The following is a 26016-nucleotide window of genomic DNA, read 5'->3' on the forward strand; positions in this document are numbered from 1 at the left end:
ACACCGATAGCCACTTCTGCCGTAAATGCAAAACAAGTTATGGACATTTAAGCACATGAGGAACTACGCGAAACAATTGCGGTTCAAATTCGATTAAAAATTAGCATGTTAATAATTATAATGTGATATTTTGCTATAAACAATAAAAAACTCAACTAATAACTTAAGAGTATCAATGAAGTTCTTCAAAAGCTGTCGAAAATATTCACGAAATAATTAAGATCACACTTCAAATTATAATTAGTAGTCCACAGGAAATAAGTCAAATTTACGAATAATTTTTACATGTCAATTATTTGACGTCTTAACAAGTCGGTCACCACTGCTATATACTCAAAACTCCTCTAGAAAAATCCGTAACCAATGCTAGACTGTTACAAAATTTGTTTACTTATAATAGCACATCGTTTAAAGCTAAAATTTTCCAGATTTAACTAAAACTTCTTTTTGCATGCGAAGCAACACAGCAACATCAAACATCAAAAAACATCACTATCATTTAGGTAGGTACAGTGATGGATTATGTGCTATGATGGCTTCGATGCTGTGCTCTGTTTTCCTCCTATTCACCATGGTGCCACGGTCACCTCTACACGTTCTCCACGAACCTAACCTACTCTGAGCTACAACTTTTCCAGTATCGTATTCAGCATCACACCTCCGAAATGTCGACTTTTAGTATTCCTATGTAGAACTAGTTACAGTACCTATAATTATAAATATGTTTGCCCTTTGCATTTCAACTACATATATTTTTGTGATGCAAGGAGATTCAGAACCGTCTTCAATTATGAGTCAATATTTGACACAAAGTTTTTCGCCTGCGACAATATGCTCTTTCCTTCATCGTGCTTCGTTCATCGTGAGATTATCGTACTTCCTGGAGACATCAGTTGTCTCACTACCCGGTTCTAGGAGCTACAGTCTGGAATCGCGCGACCGCTAAGGTCGCAGGTTCGAATCCTGCCTCCGGCATGGATGTGTGTGGTGTCCTTAGGTTAGTTAGGTTTAAGTAGTTCTAAGTTCTAGGGGACTGATGCCCTCAGAAGTTAGGTCCCATAGTGCTCAGACCCATTTTTTTGTCTCACTACCTTTTTCTCTACTTTTAATTCGCAGTGTATACGTGTTCTCGTGGATGTTGAGCGTACTTCTGAATTATGCAAGTCGCAAATCTCAAATATATTTTGTTGAACAGTTACTTGATTATTTCTTACGCGCTTCTTCCACTTTTTTCATATTAATATCGTTTCTATTCAACTACTGTTTTCTCAAGCCGATCATGTTACTCTCTCATACACGATCTCGGTGAGCATTTCCGTTTGCGAGAATTTCATTTCCAATAGAAACATGCAGGCCTGAATATTATACGACAAAACAGGGTACGTGACAATACATGAATGACGAAGACGGCGCCCTATTTACTACCTGTATGGAGAACTCTGAGAGCATAATTTCAACGTGCCTGCAGGCTCCTGTCATCCGTATCGTCCGCCATCATTATTGACAATCTTTGACCAATGATCATCATTGACCATTGACCATCACTGGCCACTGAACATCACTGAACACAGACCACCATTTTCGAGCGACCATCATTCTCTTCACCTAACAGTATCATGGGATAATTACAGGGGAATATAATTCTATACACTTCGTTCTCCACTGTGTAACAGCGGGAGACTACAATGTTTTGTACTGTGCTTTCTGGTCATGTTGATATGCTTAAAGCATTCCAAGATGTGTGGTGAACTACCTTTTGCGATGTTGTCATTATTTACTTTGTTAATTCTCGTCGTACTGTAGGCTGCAAGTCATATCTGCAGAAGTGCTCATGAGTGTGTTTTGCAACTAACATCTATGTAAGTTGATGAAATTAACGCGTGGTGCAAAGATTGAACTACTGTCGTCTTCTAACCTGTAATTTATTAAAGTAGTGTCAAGAAGTGAGTGCCGTGTAGTTTAGGGAGGAATACAGCCAAATTAGATGTGGAAATATTTAGCTTTAGGATTCATAGAGATTGCAAAATGTGCGACATTTTACTTATTTCGAGAAATAATGCAGTTTTATTTTGCTCGAATTTTTGTAAACGTCGTAGTTACAGGTATGCTGGCCTATTATGTTAACTCTGCAAGTTGTGTGTGTGTGTGTGTGTGTGTGTGTGTGTGTGTGTGTGTGTGTGTGTGTGTGTGTGTGTGTGTACATTATAAATAGTTTCATCATTGAGTTAACTTTAGAAATATTGACGCTGTCTTGTTTTATCATATACTTTGAGGACGTTTCCATTCTGCCAGCATCTTCGATTCTGATATGTGTGTAAACATACGAATAGTTACCGCTGTCCAAAAAACATAGAGTTCAAGTATTACATAGCAATAAAATCGCAGCCGGCCGCGGTGGCCGAACCGTTCTAGGCGCTTTAGTCCGGAATCGCGCTGCTGGTGCTGCTACGGTCACAGGTTCGATTCTTGCCTCGGTCATGGATGTGTGTGATGTCCTTAGGTTAGTTAGGTTTACGTAGTTCTAACTCTAGGGGACTGATGACCTCAGATGTTAAGTCCCATAGCGCTCAGAGCCATTTGAATAAAATCGCCAAAACAGCTTATTACGTACTTACTACCTTGCTCAATTTATTTGTCTCTTGGCTATGTTATGTGTGTTAGAGAGAGTTTTCACATCATGTATTTTTATAAGATGTTCCTGTTACAGTTGATCATAGTCCAAAAATGTTTAGAGAGCCTTGGCACCATGGTTCCAATTGGTAAATATTGCAACGTTCCTCAAAAGCTACATAACCTCTAGTAGGCCTGAGTACTAAAAGCAGTAATTGTCAATCAGTATCAGCCACCTGAATATGGCGGCCAGCTGGTCCGCCGAAATATTGTGTCTGGACGACGACATGATACGGCTGCAAACCCGTGAAGAATATCAGAAGTCATTACGACGGGAAAGTCTACGAAATCAGTATCAATGATTAAATTTTTGTATTGTATAACTCGATGCATTATCTTTGTTCCTTCTAAAAATGTGCTTGAGAACAATTTAGATCTAATGCTCAATTTGATGATGGATTTTGGCTTTTTTGAAGAATGGGCCTCATTAATTACATTCTCCCAGTTAATTAGATTTCTGCTTGTTTGTGAGCTTGCGTGATTAGTGTAGTAGTTTAGCTGAAATCTACATCTACATCCATTGTCCGCAAGCCACCTGACGGCGTGTGGTGGAGGGTTCTTTGAGTAACTCTATCGGGTCTTCCTTCTATTCCAGTCTCGTATTGTTCGTGGAAAGAAAGATTGTCGGTGTGACTCTGTGTGGGCTCTTATCTCTCTGATTTTATCCTCATGGCATCTTCGCGAGATATACGTAGGAGGGAGCAATATACTGCTTGACTCCCCGGTTTGTTCTCGAAACTTCAACAAAATCCCGTACCGAGCTACTGAGCGTCTCTCTTGCACAGTCTTCCACTGGAGTTTTTCTATCACCTCCGTAACGCTTTCGCGATTACTAATTGATCCTGTAACGAAGCGTGCTGCTCTCCGTTGAATCTTCTCTATCTCTTCTATCAACCCTATCTGGTACGGATCCTAGGCCGGTGGAAAGTATTCAAGCAGTGTACTGTAACCTACTTCCTTTGTTTTCGGACTGCATTTCCTTAGGATTCTTCCAATGAATCTCAGTCTGGCATCTCCTTTACTGACGATTAATTTTATATGCTCATTCCATTTTAAGTCACTCCTAATGCCTACTCCCAGATAATTAATGGAATTAAGTGCTTCCAATTGCTGACCTGCTATATTGTAGCTAAATGATAAAGGATCTTTCTTTTTATGTATTCGCAGTACATTACACTTGTCTACATTGAGATTCAATTGCCATTCCCTGCACCTTGCGTCAATTCGTTGCAGATCCTCCTGCATTTCAATTTTCCATTGTTACAACCTCTCGATATACTACAGCATCATCCACAAAAAGCCTCAGTAAACTTCCAATGTTATCCACAAGGTCATTTATATATATTGTGAATACCAACGGTCCTACGACACACCCCTGCGGCACACCTGAAATCAATCTTACTTCGGAAGACTTCTCTCCATTGAGAATGACATGCTCCGTTCTGTTATCTAGGAACTCTTCAATCCAATCACACAATTGGTCTGATAGTCCATATGCTCTTACTTTCTTCATTAAGCTACTGTGGGGAACTGTATCAAACGCCTTGCGGAAGTCAAGAAACACGGAATCTACCTAGGAACCCGTGTCTATGGCCCTCTGAGTCTCGTAGACGAATAGAGCGAGCTGGGTTTCACACGATCGTCTTTTTCGAAACCCATGCTGATTTTGTGTGTCAGGTTAGTTTTATGCCATGGATCTCTTAGAGCTAAGTTCTAATGCCAGCTGTTTGTGTATCATGCTGTTAGTAGCATGTAGACATGGAAATACCATAGGAGTACTCACTTTAGGCAACACGTATAGCACGTTCCACACGTGCCACTCTGGTCCAGCTCATGTTAGAACGCATCGGCGACAATCTGCGCTGATAGAATCGAAGTAGGTGCACCCTTTAATCTTTCTCAAACGATTTTACAGTAACTACACAGAAAAAATATTTAATTTTTGCCTCATTTGTAGTGCTATATGTCAGATTCGTGACGAAGTGCCCATCATCTCGCTAATGGTGATACCTACTCGTATTATGATATACACATTTTAGTAAGACACTAAGCAAAATTCGAAAAGTTTGCAATGAAAAATAGGGGTTGGTGCGTATTACACCATATGCTGCTGCGTACGAAATATAGCTAACTTATTGAATTTTTCTTTAGACTTGGGAAAAGTTCTCTGTCTGCGATCTCGAAAAAACTGTTCCTATGTAGCGCGTTCACTCCTGATCTCATGCCCGTCAGAATGATACAATCACTACATCCCTCATATCTGCGAAACCACTCAAGACATCGAAACGAGATCTTGGTGAATTATAGCACGCAAGGAGGAGAGCATTTTGCGAATTTGTAAACACATGCCACTTTCTCACCTATGGTGATTACCAGTTATGCCTTTTTTTCATTCCAGTGACTAATTTTTTAAGAGTTATCGACAGCTAGTGAAACGAAAATTTCCTAGTTTGAAAATAAAAGTGAAATTTGTTCTCTTGTGTTACTGCAAACCAAGAGAATGAGGTTTTCCGTAAGCTATTGCCCTCTCCAGCCGCCAAATGTTTAATGAGACACACTGCATCAGAATTAAGCCACAATAGTTGGTGCATGAGGAGTTTGTGCAAATTATACTGTATTTTCGTAAAATAAGAACAAGTAAACATGTCAACAAATGTAACCGTTATTCGTAATCGGTGATGCATCTTCGAATGAGAAAAGGTTAACAATTCACACAAAAATAAATCCCCAATTCTATTGCAGTTTTAGTGCAATCCCCGTAACCCATCTCATTTTTAACACTGAACGACTGGAATGGAAACTTACCAAATGATTTTATTCAGCATCATCATCTGAGAAATATTAAAATAAAGACCAGCGTATCCTTCAAGCGTAGTGACGTGCTCATGTCAGATGCTGGTTACTTACATGGAGTTTGCCAAACCGACAATGTGTGATTCACGGATAAAACCGTGCTATTGTCAGTGTGATTCACGAATAAAACAGTTGCTATTGTTAGACTTCAGTTCCCTATATGGTTCGGACTAAGTGTTGCTTTTTTCATTAACGAATAAAAAATTCATATCATCAAAGAAATATATTTTGTTTGAAAGGACAAGAGGACAATTTCAAACTACAATTAAGAAGACTGATGCTGATTTTACAAATTACTTCAGAAAGAGTAGAAAGCAGTTTTCTGAAGTAGACGGAATGATACAGCACACCAGTGACGCAAATGTATGTAATGCGCAGGACCGGACTGCAACTGAAAAAAAAAAAACTGGCAGCACTTTGGAGGTAGTTGATGAACACTGAGTCATTTTCTTTTTTAATGTATCATAAAATGTTGTACCCATATATCTAGATATTTTATTTTCAACCCATCGACGCAAAACGTATCATAATGCTCCCTGCGTTCCCTCACTATCTCTATTAACTATTCTTCTGCCACTCTAATAAGTAAACTTCTGATCCGCTGCACAGCAGATAATCTTGTACTGCAAGAGACAGTAATACGGAAGGTAGTGAGGTGTGCCTTGTGGAGCGAACAGTTCACGTCGTTCGAAAAACATTAATCTTGAATGTACAGTAAAGCACGAAGTAAATATATCAAATGATCTTACTCTTTCAGGATACTCATACTTTGGGAATAATACCGACCACTTTTACGTTTGTGTAGTTTGTTGTATAAGCAGTTTATTAATGCTGATACTGTGTGCGCAACCAGTGAAATGCTTTTTCTCGTCATGTGTCATTCGTGGGGATGTCTCAACTGTTTCTTGCTTGCAGTGGGAATGTGGATTTCCACATGCACGTAATATAACGCCTCTTATTGCATCCATGTCCAGATAATTACAGTGCAACATAAACACTTCAGACCTTGGACGCTTTTTACCAGGAACACAACGGGGTCACACTTGCGAAAATCGCCCTTTTTCGAACTTTTGTAACAGATCGCACAGCACACAGATAACTTTGTTTTACTTTCCTGCCTTGCTTCTAAATCACATGATTATATAATATTTCTTGCTTCCTTATTTACTACCCTCACGATGAATCGTCTGTCCCCTTTTAAGGTCTGACAACACTGTGGAGGCAGAAGATATAATCCCATCGGCTAATGGCTCTCCAGTTATTGAAATGTGCACTGTTCTTGACATGAGAATAAACAGAACAAAAACCATACAGATATTTGTAACTGAAAACTATTATGTACTAACGAAAAGAGATGGAGCTCTTAAATGGCGAAAACCGAAACACTACTCAGTAACAAATTTCAGTACACTGTAAGGCTATATTTTCCGGAAGGGGTAAAACTTCCATTGCCCATATGGACCATCTGGAAGTGAGTATATGGCAGGAGTTCGTTCCCGCTCCCTGCCTCATCCCTCCAGCAGTGGCGCAACCACATAACGTCGCGTCCCAACTGGCACGGTCCAATTTGAACCTGTGAAGTTACAAAAATTTGCGCTGCGGTGCGACGCTCCAGAAGCGCTACAGGGTCACAATTTGCGACTGGCGTTAGAGTTGAAATACTTGTTTTAGGCACTGATGTGAGATGTATGTAGAAAGTGGCATTGCGGTACTTGACGTAAACTTGTGTTACGGACGTATTTTTGCAGACATTTTAGACGTAGAATGAACATTGTGACATTTGAACATCATAATGGCTGTGTAAATTATTAATTTGTCGTACACCAAGCGTATTACTCAGATTAAACTGTGTTCGTCACCACCTGACCGTGACGACAAGCATTACGTACTAGCTGATTTTTTGCGGAATAGTATTTAAAGTAAAATTCATCTTGAACAACTACATACAACTAATTCGTTAATTACATTGCGCAAGAAAATGTTCGTTTTTAACGTTCTGTGGAGAATATGTTTATACTTGTTATCGTACTCCATAAGAATTTTACCTGCCTCTTTAGCAGAACACATATGTGTAAAAACGAAAATACCATTGTGGTACACACTTTAGGGCTCGCGAATATGTTTTCGACACCACTTGCCGTAAGCATTTCAGTTTTTGTGTTGTTGATGTTTTTTGGCGCCTTTGGATGGCATCATCATTGGGAATTACCAACATTTGTGTCATTCTGAATATTTCCGAGTAGTTCCGAGATTTGGCAGGAAATTAAAAAGTTAAAAAGGCAGCGAGCGGAAAATTTTTAAAAACACACACACACGCTAAAATGTCTCCTTCTCCTCTCTCCCAATCACAGCCTAGTATTTTAGCCTGTTGTTTCAGCCGCCAAGTACAACATAGCCCCTCTGCACTGTGTGCAAAAGTATATAAACGACTTACGTACGGAAAATGTCACATGCTCACAAAAGTATCTGAGTTGTGTACAATGGCCAAAATTATGTATTCATTACTGACTTCAACAAATCGTTTATGGACTGGCTCATCAGTCGCATCAGTTAACTTCATTGATAGCTAGATATTATTTGCCATGGAATATATGAATGTGTACAAAGCACATACTCCACAAATAGCTGAAAACTAGTGTCATTAACAAATTAGTAATACATATTTGACAAACACGAGTTTTACTTTAAATGCTATTCCACAAAACTTCAAAAACGCGAGATAAAATTAACTGCCGCTTATATGCTTTTGTCACTTGTCTTCATCAACAGTTAGTTGCACCACTAAAGCATTCAAAGTTCAGTGAATATCATGCTTGGTTTAAGCGTCAACAGAACCCTAATGCAGTTAGCTTGTGAAGTTTCACAACATTATCTATGTAAAGCAATCTAAACAAAGTGCTCCAGAATCTAAGTCAAAGCCACTATCTTGATCACAAATGTAAATGAAGTGGCCCAAAGCCCCGCAGTCATTGTACCTACTCAGAAAAGATGCACTTGATCTAATATTTTTGCAAATGTAATGACAGACACATTCAAATTCTCTGTTTACAGCTGTTCAGCTTCAGACATCCCTGATGATCTTCAGGTATCTTGGAAACAAAGAACAAGAAGGACATTACAACAGAATCCTGCCTACCTGCTTAATAACAAATACATGCAGAGTCGTGCAGTTGTGTCATACCCATCTACAATAGTCACCACATTTTAATACCTTACATATGCAAGACATGCGTTGTGACAGTTAATAAAAATTGGTTTTCAATTTCTTATTTAAGCATGTACGGTGGTGTTTCTAAGTGTCTGTTATCTACCAGTTCCTCAGTTATACACATTCTAAGTAGTACAGTGTGGACATATTAATACAGTTTCCTACAGTTTTGAAAGTTTTAAATTTAAAACACTGTATTAAAAATGCAAACTTTTACTCACGTCATTTTAAGTTTTAAGAAATGGTTTAAAAATGTGGTCACAGACAGCCAAGATTTCAATGTACATTCATTGCTGAGAGAATTGTATTCAAATCTGGCGCAACATTTAAAAGGAGATCAAGCACTAATAACGTTTATAAATGTTGGGGAGATATACTCAAGAAAGTACCTGCCTATATCATACTCTCACTAAAACCGAAAGGAAAGAGATGGAGTTAAGGTCAAGTTATGGAGAGCAGCATCATGCACAGACAATGGATTCGAATGATATGGTCCATTTACGAGTGTAATGTATATGCAACAAATCTGTAACGTAGCTACAGCCAATGTTGCCTATGTTCGTCTGTGAAACTGGAATCGAACAGCAACCTGAACTATCAGTAAGTACAATCTAACCTGCATAACATTGTGTGTGTGTTGTATGGGTCAGTTTCACTGTCATTTGAGCCCTCAACAAATCGTTACATGAAAAACTTAAAACTAACATTTGGATAAGCTGCGAGTATCTCACTGCGTTTTTGAACAAGATTTTACAAGTGATACAGAATCTGACTTGTGCAACGGAATTTACTGGACTAGAGTACATGACATATTCTGGTGTTTCAGTGTCTCTGTTTTGGCCCGAAGGTTTGACTGCCTTTTTCCAAGTGGTTTACAGCAATGGAACGTGCAGCAGCAGCGGCTAAAACTTATTGTTACTAAGAATGAATTTAATAAAAAGAAGTTTGCTTGGGTCCTGTTAACAACTAAATGACTTTTGAGAAGGCATTACATTAATTAAGTCTATTTAAAGCTTCAGAATCATCATGAACAACTATTAATAATGACAATGACAAATGACATATATGTCAATAATGTCTGAGTGCCTCATTAACAAATTATTTCAATTTCAAAGTTACATTAACATTTAGTAACCACAGCATATTCTTCTTCTTCTTTCGATTTCGGCCATCTTTGGACCACGTTCAACAATTCACTTGCCCGGCTTTTTGATCTTTTTTTCTCTCTTCCCAATATTTCCTCATCATTTTCGAGTGGTTCCTCCTCCGCTCTTCCGACCATTTCCTGTTATTATTCTTTAGTTTCGTTTCTTCTGGAAAACACTTAATTTCATTCACTATTTGTCTAAACTTTTCCCTGCCCCTGATTGACTCACGGGTGACATTAAAATAGGCCAAATCCTTTTTCACCATCTGTATCCATTTAGTGTTGGTTTTTTCGTTCCTGTTACTATGTTCAAACACTTTTCTTGTTAGTCTGTTTCCATCCATCCTCGACAGGTGACCATAAAACGTTAGTCTGCGTTTACGCATTGCCTCACTCACTTTCTCAATAGTTTTGTATATTTCCTTATTACTCTTTAGCTTGTACTCTTCCCCAATCTTTCTCGGTCCTAATATTTTTCTCAAAATTTTCCTTTCTTTCTTTTCCATGTTTTCTATTTCCCCCTTTTTGTTAAGAGTTAGGCACTCCGATGCATACAGGCATTCTGGTCTAATGACAGTTTTATAATGTCTTAATTTAGCTTGAATCGAAATGTTTTTTTTTGTTATATATGTCTTTGGTTTTTTGAAAAGCAAATTCCATTTTCCTTGCTCTCGCCTGGTTTGCACTCTTGTCTAAACCATTCACTTGAATTATTTCACCTAAATACTTAAATTTTTCTACTCTCTTAATATTGCCGTATTTAGTAATAAGATTTTTCTTGTTATTTCTATGATTAGACATATACACGGTTTTTTCAAATGAAATCTGCAGTCCAGCTCTGGCCGAAACTTCTTGTAGTTTCTCCAAGTAGTTCTGAGCTATTTCTTCGTTTTCTGTAATTATTGCCAGATCGTCTGCAAAAGCTAAACAGTCCACTTCTATTTTTTCTTTTTTTGTTCCAATTCTGATGTCATTCTTGGTGCCTTTGAGTTCTTCTTTCCATATTCTCAATATCTTTTCCAGTACGCAGTTGAAGAGGATTGGGGATAAACCATCACCTTGTCTAACACCTGTTTTAATTTCGAACTTCCTTGAAATTTCACCCATAAATTTAACTTTGGCCTTACTGTTTGTTAGCGTCTGTTTGATAATTTGAATTGTTTTCTTATCGACCCCAAATTCTTCCAATACTTTCAGTAATGTTTCTCTATCTACCGAGTCGTATGCTTTTTTGAAATCTACAAATACTATTGCAAATCTCTGGCCTCTTGAGATTCTGTAACGAATTAGTGTTTTCAGGTTAAATATTTGTTCAACACAGGATCTACCTTGTCTAAAACCTGCTTGATATTCACCTATTTTTTTATCCAGAACTGGCTCCACGATTTGAAGTAATTTCCTTGACAAAATTTTGTATCCTACTGGTAGTAGCGAGATCCCTCTATAATTATTAACATTCATCTTATCCCCCTTTTTGTGTAGTGGGTGTATCAGGGCACACTGCCAGTCTTCAGGAATTCTTTCTTCGTCCCAGATCTTCTTAAACATATGTTCCAAAACTTGTGGGAGGTTGGTATCCATTATTTTTAGGATTTCTGGTACTATGGAGTCTTCACCTGGGGCTTTATTGTTTTTTAGACTGTGTATTATGTGTTTTATTTCTTCAGCGTCTGGAGGTTTTGACTCGGTATTAGTATTTCGGTGGTTTTCAAAACTCATTTTATCTTTGGGTGGTTCACAATTTAGTAGATTCTCGAAATATTTTGCTAGTATTTCACAATTAGTCTTGTTTGTCAAACCTAGCTTGTTCTCTTCATCTTTAAAACATAAATTTGGGGATTGGTATTTGGTTAGCTGTTTTCTAAAAGTTTTGTAGAAATCTCTAGAATTATTTCTTTTAAAGTCTTCCTCAATCTGTTCTAGGTTATCCTGAAATTGTCTTCTTTTTTTATTACGGAAAAGCTTAGCTGTTTCTCTTCTCTGGATTTTAAAATTGTCAACATCTTGAGGATCTTTTGTGGAGTTCCATTTCTGCCACAATTTCTGTCTCTTCTCCAGGTTCTCATCACATTCATTGTCCCACCATGGATGTCTTCTTACTCTTTTCACGAGACAATTTTCTTTTGCTATTTCAACTATTTCGTTTTTGATCTCCTCCCATCCCGCTTCCTTATTTATTGTGGATATGCCATCGCTATCTTTGTGCAATGCTCTTTGAAACCGTTGTTTAATTTCTTCATTTTTTAAAGTTTCTGTGTTATATTTTGGAATTTTGTAAAAGGTTTTCTTCTCTTTTCGAAATGGGAGTGGTCTGAATTTAATCGTAGTCAAATAGTGGTCTGAATCAACATCAAGGATTTTCAGCACTTTAGTGTTTTGAATTTCTTCTTGACAATGAAGTGAGATAGCCACATGGTCAATTTGGAATTCTCCGAGAAGTGGATTTGGTGATCTCCATGTTTTAGTTTTTTGGCTCAGCTTTTTGAAATGTGTTGTCATTATTTTCAAGTTGAAATGCCTACATACCTCTATAAGCCTTTCTCCATTTTTTGAAGTTCTTTTGTGACCTGGGAAGAGGCCTACTGTTCCATGGTATTTTTTCTCCCTTCCTATTTGTGCGTTAAAATCGCCTACTAACATTTTTATGTTCTTCTTTGAGCATCTATCCAGTTCCATTTCAAGTATCTCCCAAAATTCTTCAACTTTCTCCGGGTTATTTTTGTTGTCCTGGTTTATGGGTGCATGGCAGTTGATTATAGAGTATCCTTTGTTTTTACATTTAATCTCAAGAATGGATAGTCTCTCAGAACTCGAGTAGAAGTTAGTAACTGAATCTAAAATTGAGTGATGTACCAGAAATGCTGTTCCCAGGTATGGCATTTGTTTCATTAAGATTTTACCTGGTTTTCCTTTAAATAAACGATAGTTTTCAAAATCTAAAGCAGTTTCATCTAAAAACCTTGTTTCTTGCAATGCACATATTAAAATTTCTTTCTGGTTCAGCTTTTCAATCAATGATTTCAATTTTCCTACTTTAATTAGAGAGTTTACATTTAGGGTTGCAAACATAGTTGCTTTCTTAAATTTCAGTGTTGAGGGCTGCATACATGTTGGTTGGGGTCCTCCAAAATCCTTTGACCCCTTTGCATTGTTTCTACGAACAACGGAGGATTTGCCATTCGGTCTACCTCTTGGAGTAGTGTCTATCTTTGACGACGTTCCCATCATGCTTTGCAATAATTGTTGGATAATAAATTGGGGGATCGGGTTGCCCCGAATCCGAAATTAAAACCAAGGTAGTAAGCCTTGGAGTTAGCTCTTCCGCTCTCTCTGCCGTTGGGAAATTGTTCCTCTTCCGCCATTGAGACCGTTGGCTGGGTTTCACCTAGTAACCCTAGGCAGCATATTATTTATATGTGATGAATAATTATTATTTGGAGGGTAAGAAGGCTTTTTTCACTGACAAGTAAAACATGGGATTATTGCAAACTCAGACGAACAATTGCAAGTTTAACACTGCAATTGCTTTTGGCTATGCTTGCGAATTTTACCTTGAATTCCATCTTCAGGCGTAGGTAAGCCATCTAAATCTCTCCTGGCTATACATATAAACGAAATCAGGCCTTAAGTGTGGTAAGATCTGCCATCACCGACGTGAGGGCAGCGTGACACATCTTCTGTCTCCGAGCTCTCGACCGACACTACTACTTCCACTCTTGCAGAGAGACATCTCATAACAATGCTCAGAATCCCGCTCCCATGTTTCACCCTCAGATTGTTACTAGCGACATCTGAGTGCTTACACAATACAAAGAAAAGCATTAAGTTGGAGATATTGTTTTATGTAACGAAGAGTTCTGACACACTCCTTGCATAGCCCTCCTGTCACTTCTTTAAGAATTTGAATGGAACATGAACAAATAGGACAAAATTATCTACATAGCCTTAATTGAAATACCTAAACAAAATACATAAAGATGTTAGAAGGATTGTTCATTATAGGCTCAATTATCTTATGACCATTTTGTGAGCCTTTTAAAATAAGTAATTAGGCACATTTGTCTACATGAAAAATTTCGAACTGTAAAATTTACAAACACAACAAGAAAAACATGTAAAGTGTTATTGTTTTGTAGAAAGGGAATGTTATCTGCATAGGGAGTTTTCTTTTGTTTTGCATTTTGCACACTTGTAGAAATACGAGAGGAGAAGCAACGCAGTAAAATTTGTATAGAGGTGTCTTTAGTGTCTATATCACTTATACCTCAGGGTAGAAATGTAGAGTGTAGTAAGATCATGCAGCAGTGTGTGCAGTGCCTATCTCACTGACACCTTCACTTGGAGAAACTGCATTTTTGGTAACACAGTGGCTTGTATTATCAGTGGCCTATCACTGATACAGCATTGTGTAACTGTGGCTCTCGAAGGCAAAGTTCAGAATTTTTGAAACAGTGGCGTATACTGTCTGTGTTCTTTCACTGAGACAGCAATGTGTGATTGTGGCTCTGGAAGGCAAGGCTTAGCGTTGGTTACTCATTGCTACTCAAGAACAGGTATTTACTGCAGATATTCTTCATTACGACAGACCTTCTTGGTTGCTGCTGTCACTGGAAGTGATATCATTGTTGCAGACATCATGTGTGCATACCCATTTTGTAATTTATTTGTGCCCTGGCAGATCCCAGTCACTAACAGACAATACTTATTGTAAGAACTTTACAAAATTTTTACATATTCTTGCAAACATAAGTGAAGATAGACAAGTAAGTAATTGCACATGCAGTTTATATGAATAAAAGTCGGTAAATTGTTTCATATGAGACACAAATATATTAACATGAATCTAAAATTATTATACATACAACTCATATGCATGGCATTATGAGAACTCTTTACTTACTAATTCAAATATCTGCTTGTGAATTTTATGAAGGTAAACATACAAAATATTAAGTAATTCTGCACAGGCAGTGACTCCTTGTAACATAAACATGAAACAAAGTGTGTTTCATTATACAGTGTCATACACAAAATGACAAAAAAATTATATTGTCTAAGAAATGTTTTGCATATTGCAGCGTCGTACACAAAATAACACAAAAAATATTATATAGCATAAAAAATGCTTTGTATATGTACATGGACATAGGATATGCTGCTTCAGGCAACTGTATGGAAGAGTGCTAAAAAAAATTATTGGCCTGTACAGCCGCATATAGATTAAAAATCTTAACAATTATTTGTATGATCAGAAGAGCAATTTTGTTGGGAAATGGAGGTAATATCCTGCCCGCAGCCTAATACCACAAAACACACAGGGATCTATATTACACACAAAATGGACCCATCTTTCTAATGGATATTGATTGCAGTAAAGGGGTTGTATAGTTAGCTTTTTCATTGTTGTATTCACTGTGGAATACTGTTGAATGTATGTGCTCTCTTCTCTTTTCATCTGAAAAAAAAAATAGATTAGTTCTTATACTAACAGTAGTATAAATGTTGCATAAAATTCTTATTTTCACATTCATGGTTTACATTACAGTGTGTGCTGGCACGTTTATTGTCATCACTTTGGTTCCTAAAGGAAGAAATTCGTTAGTGTCTAAGCGAACAAGTAATAAGTTTTCTTCTTTCTGTAATCGCTGCAAATTTCAGTTTCCTCCGATACATGCAAACAGATTATTAGTACATCAAATATTTTTATGGTTTTTTAATTAACCGTTTTGGTTCACTTGCTTTCATTTTAGTGTGATTTACTTCCATCTCTGGTCCTTTCCTTCCTTGTTTGATATCTACTACTATTTGAAAATATTTCATTAATGGCATCCATATATGCATTATAAATTCTACAATGCTGTAATTGTCTATGTTTACTTGTGGCAGTGAAACACTATATGAGACGAACCTGAATGTTACCTTGTTCCACGATTTTTGTTTTAGCTTTCTCCATAATTTGCATTGTTGGCATTTCTGCCTTTTTCTTTTCGAGCTATGCCCTGAACTGTGACACTTCCTTGAGTGCTTAGAAAAGTTTGCTTACCCTAGAATAATCGTAAGAAAGACGCTTTTTTAACAATGTAATAAATGAAGTGTCTTGCACAGACCTTCTTACAAAATATTCATTATTGGAGGCGTCTAAAATGGACCCTCACCACATCTTACCTTCATTTCCTTACTTTAATGTGGAGGAATTCCTTTGAATCCTCCTGCATTACTTAACACTAATCTTTTTCTGGGAGTGGTGTTATCTTGTTTTAATTGTAGTTTCCGCTTCTGTTACTAATGGCAGCTCAAATAACTGATAAATGGTATTATGCTTTAGCAAGTGGAAGTTTCTATATGTAACACGTCTTCTCGTAATCTGTGAGAATAATCATTTCATCACTTATTAAGCGCTGGATTCTTTTATGAAGCTTTGATATAACAATGAGTATCGTTTATTACTTAAAGGTGGAAGGACAGAGGAATTTTTTTCCGTGGAGACAACAGTTCCTTTCACAAGATAGTAAATCTCTTTCTCTCTTAAAAGGAACGCTCCAGCGAGGACTGTGACTTATTTACGATCTGTGCTGGAGGTACAAAAAAACAGGTGAACTAGTAACAGCATCCTAAGCTGGGCGACGAATTCCCGCTAATGCCTTTGGCCTTAACCTACCTTGTGGCCAGCTGCGACAAGTTAAAGGAAAAAAATAAAATACTTCACTCTCACCTCACTGTCTCTCGAAAGCTCATTGTGGTCTCATTGTTTCTTACCTGGAGTGGACTCTTGTTGTTAATATAACGAAGAAAATACATCTTAAAACTAACACACAATGCAGAAAATATGGATAGAAGAATACACTTGATAATACGCAGCTTATTCAATGAATGGCTTTATGTGTGAAATATAATGTAGGCCTTTAGTCTTATGAGTACATAAAGTTTCCAGTAAAACAGGATTCTCGTGCACAATGAGACGAATGCGACATCTGCCATTGTACATCAGGAAAAATTTCTTACTAGGACTCTTACCTTAATTGAAGAGACACTGGACCTTAACCAATACCTTCTGAATAACAGGAAATTTCATTACTCTGGTGCTTTTAGAAAGAGATTTAATTCTTTGCTCTGCCACCTCGCCCTTTTTTTTTGGGGGGGGGGTGCAAGATTTACATTTATTCATTGCCTTAACTTCCTAGTTCAAATGGTTCAAATGGCTCTGAGCACTATGGGACTTAACATCTATGGTCATCAGTCCCCTAGAACTTAGAACTACTTAAACCTAACTAACCTAAGGACATCACACACATCCATGCCCGAGGCAGGATTCGAACCTGCGACCATAGCAGTCGCGCGGCTCCGGACTGAGCGCCTAGAACCGCTAGACCACCGCGGCCGGCTAACTTGCTAGTTCCTTGTGGCCGGACCTATCCAGTGGTTGTTCATTTTTAATAACTAGGATGGGAAGCAACGACGTGAAGTCATGTGGTAACTTGTTTATTATGTCCTGAAATATCTTAATATGGATGTCCCATGTTGTGTGTTTAATGTCACAGTACAGTCTGCACAATTTATTGATCTCTTTCATACTACATTCGGCTGTATTAGATGTTGGCCAATACGTAGCATGCATACCCAGGTACGTGAACGAAACTGGGAGCCATTATCGGATATAACCTTATCAACATGGCCTATTTCTTTTAGGAAATTTTTCAAGAAAGTTGTAGCAATTGTCGTTGTGGTAGTTTTTCTCAAGGGAGTGAGAGAAATGTATTTTGATGTCAATTCAACTGTTACAAAATTGTAAGCATACCAGTTTTCTTAGCTTACAAGAGGTCCTAATGAATCAACTGCTGCTAAATGCCTCAGCTTTACAGGGATAATAGGAAACAATGGGGCGTGAAGTGCCACATTGGGTGGATTTGCTTTATGACAGAGCTTACAGGTGCTGAGGACATTTTTAATTCTCTTCGCCATATTATTAAAACAGCATGTTGCACAAAGTTTATGGAAGCGCTTGCGTGCACCATAATGTCCATAACTAAGGTAAATGTACCAGATGAGTTTATTAACTAGCTTATCTAGTACACATATCACCCAAAAGAATTGTTATCAGAGATAAGTTTAAAGAGAATATTGTTTCTGACCATGTAATAATGCCTAATTTCTGTGTTAGCTTTGTCTTACCACTTCTCTTTAATGTCGTTCCATACTAGATCCTTATCCTGCTCTTTACCAATGTTCCATAGTGAGGACAAAACGAAATTCTCAAACATGACTTTCTTTCTGTAAAGAAGACTGAAATTATTGTCATGCTGAACTTCCTTGTTATTTGTAGATAGCCCAATCGGTGCATGAGACTGTGTATCTACAACAACATTTTGCTCACGAGGGATGTGGATAATGGTCATTTGAAATTCTTGAAGATACCGAGTCCACTGCCTTAAGCGCTCTTTTGTTAGTTTTGAAGATATTAGAGGTTGGAATGCACGATGTCTATATAGATAATAGCATATAGAAAATAATAAAATTTCGTAAAAGCCCATACAAGGGCTGATAGCTCCAGTTCTGTGATGGAGTAATTTCGTTATGACTTTGAAAGAATGCGACTACCTAAGGCTATGCTCCTTTCTACAATAACACCGTTTTCCCCCCACCTCTTGAAATAGGTAAGCCCCAAAGTCCAACCTTGAAAGGGTCTGTGGGCAAACAAAAATCTTTGGATAAGTCTGGATGACCTAATATTTTAGCTTCAAGCACAGCTTTCTTTAAACATTGCAATTCCATTTCAGCATGCTCATCCCATTTCCACAGTGCGTTTTTCCCTGTGAGAGCATAACCCTTAAGTTCAGAAAACTACGATAAAAATTGATTAATTCGAGTAAAATGCAAACTTCTCGCTTATTGGTGGGTGGAGAGATTAACCTTAAGCATTCGAGTTTGTCAGGATCCGATTCTATGCCTGTCGACGAAATGACGTAGCCTAAAAATTGTACCTTAGATTTTCCAAATGCGATTTTCTTCAGATTTACAGTAATGCCTGCATCAAGAAAAAGTCGCAGCAGGGTGTTTAGAATTTCATTCTGTTGGTGCCAAGACTTTTCTGCTATAGGAATATCATCGACATAGACTGTAAAATTGTTTTTCAAATAAGCAGGGAGAATAGTATTTAGTCCACGAATAAACGCTACTATAGAACTGTTGAGCCCGAAGGGTGGCTAGCAGAATTGGTAACATGTACCGATACACAACAATGCCGTGTATTATCGGCATTCTGGATGAAGTTCAGTTTGTTAAAAACTTAATCGGAGATCCACTGAAGACAGGGCCTCTACTCGAAAGAAATTTCCAAGGAGTTCCCCATAGTCTGAGGCCTATCAGCTTCTGGTACTATAATGGCATTCATTTGTCTCGAATCCAAGACCAAATGAATCGAGCCATCTTTCTTCTTAAGAATGTGTAATGGTCCATTGTAGGAGCTTACTGCTGTCACAATGATTCTGTGTTGTAACATAGTTTGAATTTCAGCTTTAACCTTTTCTCTATATTGTGCAGGAATAATATATGATGGCACTCTAAATGTATGTGAGGTTTGATCTGGAACTTATAATTAAAGCCTTGAATGGTGCCAGGACGATAGGTGAAGACGTCAGCATGATTATGCAATAACTTTACAAAGTCTTGTTTATCATCCTCTGGGCACTGTTGTGCGCTTTCTACTTCGTCATGAATTATATGATCTATATATATGACCTTATTAGTGCTCTGCCGTGATCATATTCTAAATTTAATTCGTCACAGATACTAATTTATGAGGTGTACGGATTTTCTTCTCTTAGAAAACATAGACAATTAGCATCTTCCTCTTGATGAAAGATCCATTCCTCAAATTGTAGACAAACAAGTTTCTACCTCTATTTCTAGTTCTACTTCTCCTTCACTGAAGTTTAACACCACTTTATCTGCACTTAAAAAGTCTACTCATAAGATCATTTGAGTGGCCAGGAGGGGCACAATCACTGAGTTTGATGAGAGACTATGACCCAGACACTTAAAATCTATGTTCGTCTGTTGCCTCACATCCACACTCTTCCCGGCAATGGCACCCTAAATTCATGTCTTTAGCAAGGAAAGTACTGGACAGTCTGTTATTTTACAACATTGACTAAACATGACATGACTTACAATAGAAACAGGACTGCCTGAGCTAAAACTGCTTAAAACTGAAATTGATGTGATTGGATGGACAATAGTGTTCCTACTATCTACCTTTTCCTCTAACAGAAAATCCCTTGGATCTTCTAACTGTACAGTATTTTGTGTTGTGTCATTTTCGTTTCTACTAGAATGTGCTTTTGCTACTGGCTGTGCTAGTCACAATGCTATTTCACAGGAATGGTTTCGAGGATCTGATGACCTTATTTCAACAAATTCACGCTACTTTTGCTGCTTTACATCATCGTTGAGTTGCCAATCTGTTGCTGGCGGTTGTGGCTATGTTCTGTGAAAATTGGGAGCAGAATCATTACTACTGTTACTCTGAGTCGACATTGCCGGCCCTTGATTTGCGTTGCCATGACTATTATATGACGAATGACACTCATTGTTGTAGCTATCTGGTCAAACTATACTCATTAGCATTATTATAATGCATGTTCTGGGGTGCATTGTTTCCCTGGAAACTGTCACTGTTATAACAATTGTTTCTTCTATTACCCTCCTTTCTAAAATTTTTCTTACCGTTAAAGGGTACATTCTGGAAATTTCCATTGCGTCTTTTTCTTTGGAAATCACCAGAATTGCCATGTCATTGTTGATTGGGCACACTACCATAATCATAATATGTTTTCTGATGGTTTTGTTGGTCGTAATTGTTTCAGTTGTTAGGACTACTGTTAAAATCTTGCATAGGCAGATTGTTCTGCTCCAACTTTGGGTTCCTCACGAATTGTTGTGAATAGTCATGTTGGCATGCATGATTTTCGTTATTATAATGGTCATTTGAGTGCCATTATTACCGTACTTGTTCACAGAAGCTTGCACTTGTCTATTATTTCTACTTTTATTATTTTTAGAGCCGTACATATTGAAGTCATTGTCATCGTCGTCTTCTAGTTCTCGCAAAAGTCCTGTGAACTCGTTAATATCGTCTTTGCATCTACTAGCTACAATGACGTGTTTTATGTAAATGGGGAGTTTTGTTAAGCATATACCGATAAGTTCTGCTGGACTGTGCGGATTATCTAAATGCCGGTTTCCATGCACCATGTCCTCAAAGTGCAATGTTGGGGTGGTAAATTCCGGTCTTTCGAACGGTTTCTGGTTTAATATGGTTGTTTTTACCCGTGATTGCAATGTGGAAAACCAATACGTCCTCAAAAAGGTGTGCTGAAATTTTGTCAATTATCGGCATTGTTGCGCTATTGAAAGCATTCTAGAAGCCGGCTCATTTTCAAAATAAGAGCACATGAATTGTTTACAATCGGCCATTCAGGGTATAACGAATAACGGAATTGATCAAGCCAGGCCTTTGCGTGTATTTCTTTACTAGCATTACGAAATATTTTAAGTTTTCGTACCTGAAGGAAGTGTCTGTACTCGATGCTATCGTCCCTTCTTGGTTCAAAATTGTTGGGATAAGATCTCATAGGTTGTTCTGTTTGTTGGCTACTGTAATCTTCAAGTTGACAGACACTTTTCAAATGCGTTCTGAAGTCGACGGGTATCTGACCGCTGACGCAATCCGATTGCTGATTAATTTCACAATCTGTTCATTCTTCATTACGATCTGGCATTTTTTCAGCACTAAGAATATTTGCTACTCAAGAATTTAATCTATCTTTACTTTCGTGTTGATGAGCACTTGCCCTTCCTGTAGACGTTTCATTTTGAAATACTCTTCTGTTTGGGAGAAGAGTACAGCCGCAGTCAGAGCTTGCTTCTACATTGTTGGACAAGTCTGTAACTTTTGTAGTTAGGTCGTCAGTTTTCTGAGAAACTGTACCTAACTGCTCTACAATAGAATGAACTGTTTCTTCTGCAGAGTCTGTTTTGGTGCTAATTTCTGTAATTTTACAGGCGTTTCGATCGCAGTACTGTTTGAGATCCGTGATCAAAGTGCTAGATATTGCTGCTTTAACGGCAGTTAACACAGCTTGTGCTTTTGGAAACCTGTCTGAATCCTTGACATTCGTTCTGTTTGTTGAGTTTCCACAGTCTCAACGCTGTTAATTTTAGTTTCTAAAGTCTGTACTGTAGGGAGTAATTTTTCATGCCGTGTTCTGGTCAGTTCATTCATAATTGTTCTATTTTCTGGTTGAGTCGTCGTAATTTGAGTTTTCAAGCCTTCTATCATTGTTTGTGTGTCCTATTGGGATTTTGTTGGGACATATGTGCGTCTTCTTGGTACTTGTTAAACATGGTTTCTAGCAGCGTTTGCAATGAGTCACTCGTAACAAATTGAACATTGCTGTTATGTGAAGCCGTCTGAGCAATTGCTTGTACCTCAGAATGGCTTACGGAATCTGAATTTACTGTCTCTGAAAAGATATGTCATGATGTGTCACTGTGCTATGATACTTCACTATATGTTAACTCGGCAGTGTTTTCTGCATTACCGCTGAGGCCATCCGTTACATTGTTTGACCTTGTAATAAGGCAGTAGAAACTTGTTTCTCATTATCTGTGTGAACACTTTCCGCTTCAGTCGCTGAAGGCTGGGAATGTTCTGGAGAGATAATCTCATCATTAGTGGTGTCTGCATACGGAAGTTGTCTGAGGTCCCTAATGCGGCTGGCGTATTTCGTGTTCTGAGCCATCGTTAGTAATAATCAGAAAAGTATGACAGAAAATAATTTCTCACCGACGAATGCATCTCATTAAAAAATCACTTACGAAACAAAGATAATGATTTCTACTAACACAAGATAGATTGCCTGCCACTTAGCATCAGTCATGTCACACGGAAAAAAATGATGTTCGTAACTCTTAGCCCTACGATTGTTACTATCGATATCTGAGTGCTTACATAATGCAAAGAATAGCGTTAGGTTGGATATGTTGTTAAATGTTGTAACGTCTAGTAGAAAAAAAAACATATTATGTAGTAACGAGAAAATTATATGTATCATATTGTGTTATTGTATAAAATTATGTATTTTTTAAATTTATTTTAGAGGATATCTGCGTCGGCGAGTAATGAAACCGCCACAGACGATAAATGTCAAACAAAGATTAGAATAGGTAACTAGTATATAATACTTGACGAACATTAATTTCTCTGTCTTCTTCTTCTTGGAGTTGAGCGAGTAGGATATCTTGTGACGTTGTATTGGACGCTAGCGTAGCATTCTTTTGTCATGACTGAAAGATGTACGCCATTACGTGCGCATTTTAAAGGTGTGTATTTAAATGTTTGAATAGAGTTATTTAAATGAAACTTGCATTATTAATTGTTATAGCTTGCTTGCATATTATCCCATCCCGTTGAGACATTTTTCAGTTATTTAAAATATTATCTGTGGTTCCGAGCTGCGCAGCGAACGAAAGAGCCGCTGCCGCGGCGTATTCAAACTACCTCAAATAGAATCTATCATACCGCAAGGAAGCGGGAAGGTAACAGTGAAATAATATTATTTCTTTTAGCTTCCGGACTTGCAGTGCAGAGCAGCAGATTTTATGATGTGTTGCAGGTTGACGAGGGCTGCTGATAATATATAGCTAACAGTACAAAAAAGATAATGTACCTTCAAAATCTAATAGGAGTCTTGCTGTGCTCGGTTCTGATCTGGCAAACTTTATAGTGAAAACGTATTTTTTCAATAAGAGTCTCATGTTCTTGTGCTAGTCGTGGTATTGAATGGTGTTTTACCGAGAAACAAAATCCACTGCAAAATCTTGTTGAACAATCATACGAACTGTAACATCAGTATTCATAACAAAGTAATTTTCATTTTCAATAACTATAAAGTAGGGAAGATATGTTGATTTTTAGAATGAGTTACAGTCACGAAAAATGTTCCTTTAATAGAAGGCCAGATACAGAACAATAAGAACTCAAAATATTCTGTTTTGTTAAAAAGTAATGATGATAAAGAAATTCATAGCACAGCATTACTAAAAGATATTTCGCGGCTTTTTCCATATATGCGTTGTTACGCAAGCAATAGTAATAATAATAGAAAAGAGTAAGACAGAACAAAAACGACGTGAAACTGTCGCCCAAAAACGTGGGGCACGAATTTGCAGTGGCCACAAAAATAAAATTTTTATGTATTTTCCTTTCAGTGTCTATTGTTATATATGTATATATGTATGTATTTAGTGATAAATGTATGTATGTGTATCATGATTAATGCAATGTATTAATGAATGTACAAACACTCTTTCATGAAAAAACGCACTACTGCAAGCGAGTCAGAGGAGACGATCCTGATAGTACTGAGAAACTGTAACGACTACGTAATCCGGGGGCAGCCGAACCCCGAGATCAGATAAACTAAAGGTAAGACTACAGTGTAGTTGTCCTGTTTGTAGAAGCTGAACTCCAGTGAAGTGATCTCAAATCGCTAGTGGTGTGCGTAGTTTGATGTTAGTGTTTATGACAGGACAAAGTTGATGGTAGATAGTAATTTTTAGTGTGCAGTGTAGTGTAGATAAATTAACGTATTTTGTGTGCAAGTGGCAAAACTGTTAGATCTTGTGTTAGAGGAGGTAATTTAGGAATATGGTTAAATTGCGTAGTCAACGTCCGAGCAATATGGATACTGAGGAACAGCAATTAGTTAGTGCAGGAAATGTAGAAACGGGTACCTTAAGCAGTACAAGTACTCTCTTTGAGGATATACCATGCGAAAATGTGGGGGCAGGGACAAGTGGTACCACAGCCCACTAGTGCTCAAGGAGATGTAGATAAAGAAATTGCACCAACCCCAGAAAAGCAGGAACCGGAGAGTGGTAATCTGCCTGGCGGGTATTCACTTCAGGTGATATTAGAGCGCGTGCTGGATTACCAGGCAAAATTTGCGCAACAGCAAGCTGAGCGAGATCGCCAGCAAGCTGAGCGAGATCGCCAGCAAGCTGAGCAAGATCGGAAGCAAGCTGAGCGAGATCGCCAGCAATCTGAGAGGGACCAGCAACTTGCGCAATCGTTAGAAAATATGAAAAAGGAGATTGCCGATATGAAACAGAATTATGAGTCGATACCTAAAGCCGTGCAGGAGTTGACGGTACAGGTCAACAACCTGCAAGTAGCAAATACCAACAGGGTAGACGAGATAGGTGTCTTAGCTAACCGAGTAGAAAAGCTAGAAATAGATTCCACACAGCTTGTAGAGCAGAAGTGGAACGAACAAGCGACTAAAATTGAAACCGAATTCAACTCATGGCTAGAAGCGAAGGAGAGTGAGATCGACAAAAATATTAATTCTAAGGTACAAGCAGCCATGGTAGATAGAGATGCTGAATCGTTCAGTACCGCAGTAAATAGTCAGGTACAGAATGATGTGCAAACCATCAAACAAATACTCAGTGAGGATATTCCGCAGTGGCAAGTGAATATTAGTAAACGGATATCCGACTTGGAAAAGGGTATAGCACAAAGCAGAAAACATCTAGAATATGAAGATATGTCGCCAACAGCCAATGTTTTGGCAACGCACAAACTTATACGCGACACAACTGAAGCTGTAGGCGATAATGCGAAGAGCTGTAGCTTCAGTTAGAAGCACACAGCCCATGTCCCAGGAGCAAATCCATATAGTCCAAAAATATTAGTTGAAGAAAGTTTAATCAAAAATAGGCAGTTTCAAACGTTTACTACTGAACGGAAGTCAGTACACCCAGTAGTATTCATAAAAAAGCTTTAAAAATATTTTGCCTAGTGTGTGGAACGAAGCACAGAAAATTCAATACGTAATGTCATACAATCAGGGTGATGCAGCGTTGTGGGCTACGGAAGTAGCAGACAGCTGCATGACGTATGAACAGTTCGAAAGGGCGTTTTTGTCGAAATATTGGTCGCCTTGTATACAAGAGCGGCTAAGAAAAGAAGTATACAATCCCGAACCGTACTCACCCCGTCTTGGGAATTTGAGACGGTATTTTGAAAAGTATATAAACAAAACGCGCTACTGGGACGAACCGATACCACCAAGAG

The sequence above is a fragment of the Schistocerca cancellata genome, chromosome 1, assembly GCF_023864275.1.
Source record: "Schistocerca cancellata isolate TAMUIC-IGC-003103 chromosome 1, iqSchCanc2.1, whole genome shotgun sequence".
NCBI lineage: Eukaryota > Metazoa > Arthropoda > Insecta > Orthoptera > Acrididae > Schistocerca > Schistocerca cancellata.